Below are 6,044 nucleotides of genomic sequence, written 5' to 3' on the forward strand. Positions count from 1 at the left end.
TATAGTGAAATGTCTTAAGAAAAAAACACACATTTATCTATAAACACACAACACTCATTGTAAGTTCATTCTTTACACTTTGATTAAAAAAAGTTTAGTTGTTTAGTATTAAAGACATTAAAAACAGCTTTAAATATATTTGCTATGCAAGCTTTGCTATATGCATACACATCTATGTTCCAGACCCAGCCATCCTTGTTTAAAGGGATGGTTCATCCAAAAATGGTTTACTTTCTGCCCTAATGTTACCTGCATGCATTACTTTCTACTCTGGATCACAAACAAAGATATTTTGAAGAATGCTGTGCCCAAATAACATTGGACCCTATTGACACTTAATACAGACACATTTATCAAAGTATCTTTTATGTGTTTTCCACAAAGGAAAGAAAGTCCTACAGATTTGGAAAAGGACAACATGAGAGTGAGGAAATGAAGACTTATACGGACTTTCACGAAGTCTTTTCATTCGACACACACACACAGAACAGACATGAACAGAAACCTATTCAAGTAAGAAAGCCAGAGAGGGTTACAGATTTAGCCAGGGATGTTTGAGACACTCGGCTGCTGTTGGCAGGAAGTCCAACATCTGTAACAGGAATCAGAGAAAAGCTGCAACACTTCTTTTGGAGAATAACATTAATATTAGTCCGGGCAACATTTAAATCATTCTAGCATTAAAATTATGAATCTTACCTGTCCAATTAGGAAAGACAAATCTAGTATTGTACTCACGCTTATGGTGGAAATACTGATACTGAGATCTTACCCAGGAGCTCAATAATATGAGCCAGCTGGTCTAAAAATAATAGAAATGGTCAACCCCAAAAAACAGTGCTGGGCTCCAGAGGGCGATACTGTCTGGTCTGGATCTCATGACAAAAGTGTTTGTACTATAACAACACAAAAAAGGGGAAGTAATCTAACCAGGTATAAACATCATTCATTTGCATCCACAAGAGCACGCTGTGCATTCTTTGACTTTGAGGACAGCATTATATGAACTGCACCACACAACATGAGCTGCCAAGGTCTGCAATCTTCTCAGTGATATTATCCAAGTTTCCAGGCTTTGCAGCTGCTTCTGTGTGACAGTAGCAGATGACGAATTAATGCTACATTTATTGCAGTAATACTTTATTTATTATCAGTGACCCTGGAGGATTGTGGTTTTAATGGCTGAAGAGTGAGTGTGTGTTGCGCCCCCTGGAGGATGAGATGAGGAAGTCTGGTCCCAGCAGCTCCAACAGCAGAGACACATATCTACATAACGGTCAAGAATCAACTAATGACTCTCAGTATGTATTGCTGTATTACATGAAGACTAAAATTCTATAAAAGCATACCCCAAATTTCCCACAGAACAGATGTGAAATGTTGAGAAGTTTATACAACAGTTAGTGTGTCTTTGAATGTGATTCACCGAGCAGCGTTTCAAAAGTGTTGAAATATGGGACTTTTCACTGTACTGTAGCGTTCCACATGCGGTCACATTTATTGTTTCTCAGAAAACAATCGTTGAAACTGTTGCAATCCAGTCATTTCAATAGGAATCTGCTTTTTTGCTGACAAAGTTTGGCTGAAATTCTGAAAGGAAGGACCATCTAGAATACTTATTAGTGTGTGCTGGGCATTTTTAGTGACTCTCTGCTACACCATTATGCCAGTAGGTGGCAGCAAGTGACAGTCTATTACAGTTTTTCTCAGTCACTTTGGTGCATTTCATCAAATCAGAAATGAAATTCTCAAAACTACTTGTACAACCTCCACATCATCTAGTCATTTATACACATCATAAAACCAGTTTCTCATTCTTTTGAACAAGTTGCGATTGCTTTTGTACATTCATTCAATAGATAACGCACATTTATCTGTGGTTTCCTACATTATCAGTTGCTAATGTCATGTCGCTCAAAATGTATTATATACTTTTGAAATGGATATATGGCATACATAAGCAAATTGCATACTGTTCAATACAGTAACTGTCATCCAAAATGTTGCCATAGTTTACATCAGAGCATCCCTCCAGAGTACACTGTTATATTGACAACATGACTAAGTGATTTTGTGTCTTATCCGCAAACTATGACACAAGGACTTGTCATTCTGATGGCACTGACATGTTCATTGACACAGATATTTATTTCTGAGAGATTAACTAAAGATTTTGAGCAAGAAACTGGCTTTTGCAGGGAATCCATGGTGTTCTTCTATTTGTACAAGTTGTTTTGAGAATTGCACTTACTGTTTTGCAAATCTCAAGGATGATTTATGAAATGTGCCAAAGTGACTAATAAAAACTGTAAAGAGACAATTTACTCACCCACAAGCCATCCTAGGTGTAGATCCTAGATGAATAAAGTCCTAGGAAACAAACCTGTAAAAGTCTTCTAATGATGAAACAGTTCTTTATTGCACATACAGCTTGTTGAATGACTGTACTGCAGGTGAAGATCGTTTATATACAAAACAGTATTTTAATAAAAGAAGAAGATTTTTGATGGGTTGCCTGTTACTGTTGAAAGGCTAAAAACATACAATGGAAGAGAGACAAAGAACCAGAGAGAGAGAGATAGAGAGAGAGAGAGAGACTCACTCACACATCACAGTAATGTCAGTTCATCTTGGCCAGACAGAGTGAATCCATATTCATGTAACGGAGGCCAATGAGTAGGTGCTTTACAGGTAAACCTCACTACACGCATAACCACACATGTATGATGCAAAAAGTATCACAAGAGTCATAAATGTTTGCAGATGTAAGCATAAGTGATTCAGTGGTTGCTGATGTAATGGAGCATATACAATATTCCCACAGTCAAACTCAAAACAGTCAAAAAACAAAACAAAACAAAAAACATTTTACTGGCACATGCAAAAAAGTACCATGGTAAATACCATTGTATGACTATGGTAATCAGTACCAGAGTATAAATCATTACCATGGTAGTTCCACCTGATACAAACACTTCACCACTAAAAACATAGAATTGATTTTAAATTAGTATTTTTTTCCTTACATTATGTATTTCTAATTTCTGATTTTAAGCAGGATTGATATGTAACCAAGCACAGAAAGAAGTTTTTTTTTAAAAGATGGACTAAACTACAAATTACCCAATGTATTGTTTTCATAATAGATTATTAAATGCATTCAAATATGTACAATTTATAATAAAGTATTTTACATTATGCAGAAACTATTAGTGTTTGAACTGAAATTCAAAGTCTGAATATTAACACATACAACTGCATGCTAATTAATTCATTGTAAAATTATAATTCTAAAATTATTGGGATTTATCTTAAACTAAAAGTACTTAAACTAAATCTCAAAGAAATGTCAATTAGGTAGATGTTCTTAAAAGATCAAAAAGTGGAAGTCTGAGAACCACTGATATATAGACCAATAAACCACATGCTATCTATCTATCTATCTATCTATATATATATATATATATATATATATATATATATATATATATACAGTTTTGTTCAAAATAATAGCAGTACAATGTGACTAACCAGAATAATCAAGGTTTTTCGTATATTTTTTTATTGCTACGTGGCAAACAAGTTACCAGTAGGTTCAGTAGATTCTCAGAAAACAAATGAGACCCAGCATTCATGATATGCACGCTCTTAAGGCTGTGCAATTGGGCAATTAGTTGAATTAGTTGAAAGGGGTGTGTTCAAAAAAATAGCAGTGTGGCATTCAATCACTGAGGTCATCAATTTTGTGAAGAAACAGGTGTGAATCAGGTGGCCCCTATTTAAGGATGAAGCCAACACTTGTTGAACATGCATTTGAAAGCTGAGGAAAATGGGTCGTTCAAGACATTGTTCAGAAGAACAGCGTACTTTGATTAAAAAGTTGATTAGAGAGGGGAAAACCTATAAAGAGGTGCAAAAAATGATAGGCTGTTCAGCTAAAATGATCTCCAATGCCTTAAAATGGAGAGCAAAACCAGAGAGACGTGGAAGAAAACGGAAGACAACCATCAAAATGGATAGAAGAATAACCAGAATGGCAAAGGCTCAGCCAATGATCACCTCCAGGATGATCAAAGACAGTCTGGAGTTACCTGTAAGTACTGTGACAGTTAGAAGACGTCTGTGTGAAGCTAATCTATTTTCAAGAATCCCCCGCAAAGTCCCTCTGTTAAAAAAAAGGCATGTGCAGAAGAGGTTACAATTTGCCAAAGAACACATCAACTGGCCTAAAGAGAAATGGAGGAACATTTTGTGGACTGATGAGAGTAAAATTGTTCTTTTTGGGTCCAAGGGCCACAGGCAGTTTGTGAGACGACCCCCAAACTCTGAATTCAAGCCACAGTACACAGTGAAGACAGTGAAGCATGGAGGTGCAAGCATCATGATATGGGCATGTTTCTCCTACTATGGTGTTGGGCCTATTTATCGCATACCAGGGATCATGGATCAGTTTGCATATGTTAAAATACTTGAAGAGGTCATGTTGCCCTATGCTGAAGAGGACATGCCCTTGAAATGGTTGTTTCAACAAGACAATGACCCAAAACACACTAGTAAACGGGCAAAGTCTTGGTTCCAAACCAACAAAATTAATGTTATGGAGTGGCCAGCCCAATCTCCAGACCTTAATCCAATTGAGAACTTGTGGGGTGATATCAAAAATGCTGTTTCTGAAGCAAAACCAAGAAATGTGAATGAATTGTGGAATGTTGTTAAAGAATCATGGAGTGGAATAACAGCTGAGAGGTGCCACAAGTTGGTTGACTCCATGCCACACAGATGTCAAGCAGTTTTAAAAAACTGTGGTCATACAACTAAATATTAGTTTAGTGATTCACAGGATTGCTAAATCCCAGAAAAAAAAAATGTTTGTACAAAATAGTTTTGAGTTTGTACAGTCAAAGGTAGACACTGCTATTTTTTTGAACGCACCCCTTTCAACTAATTGCCCAATTGCACAGCCTTAAGAGCGTGCATATCATGAATGCTGGGTCTTGTTTGTTTTCTGACAATCTACTGAACCTACTGGTAACTTGTTTGCCACGTAGCAATAAAAAATATACTAAAAACCTTGATTATTCTGGTTAGTCACATTGTACTGCTATTATTTTGAACAATACTGTGTGTATATATATATAACAACATAACTCATCTAAATACAAAGCAGACATTTTGATTATACAAGGATTCACTTCTGCCAACACCAATTGGGCAGTACAGTATCCATGTCCTGAAGAATAAAAAAAGACATTTATTATATGGCTACCCAAGGCCACACACATAATCTCTGACATAACAACATTTGAAGCAGATTTTAAATATTTTTGTGAAAAAGAGAGAGATACAGGAGCTGTCTGTCTAATAAATACCGTATACATGGGATTATGTATGTGTGTATATGAATGAGGGATAGTAAATAGAAAACATTTAAATATTAGTTGTAAACAAACTAAAACATATTTTTAAAATGTATTTATTTTGTACATTTTTAAATGAATGTATAGGAATGAGGGATGAGGAATTTTAAATTATGGTAAATGGTAAATAAAAATAAAACAGAGCAATGATTTAGCAAACTCATATTCGGGTCTCCATTGTGGTATTTAGTGACATTTAAGTCCCACTATTTTCTGAAGTGAATTACTTGTTTGATTTGGAAATTTACTGCATTATTTTAGTAAAATCAGTTGTGAATACTGTTTCATGTTTGTTTGAAATACAGTCCACATAAACTTATTAAATGTAGAATCATTTTATGGAAGCCACCGTTCGATTTCAGTCTGATCACAATCTGATGATTAATAAACACTGATAATAATGAATCAAATCTGTATCTCAGAAAGCTTCATTCTTTTCCTTCTTTTAGCGTTCTCCCCTGGGCTTTGTACTCTAAATGGGACATGTCTGAAAACTGCATCATGGGTCATAAATAGATCAGCTATTCTCACACTGCCAACTGCCAAAGTGTCTGACAGTAACACAAATCAAAAGCAGTTATCTGGATGAGAAAGCAGCTGAGGCGTTCATCACATAATCATGAATGA

This window comes from Carassius auratus, unplaced genomic scaffold (genome assembly GCF_003368295.1).
Source record: "Carassius auratus strain Wakin unplaced genomic scaffold, ASM336829v1 scaf_tig00011994, whole genome shotgun sequence".
NCBI lineage: Eukaryota > Metazoa > Chordata > Actinopteri > Cypriniformes > Cyprinidae > Carassius > Carassius auratus.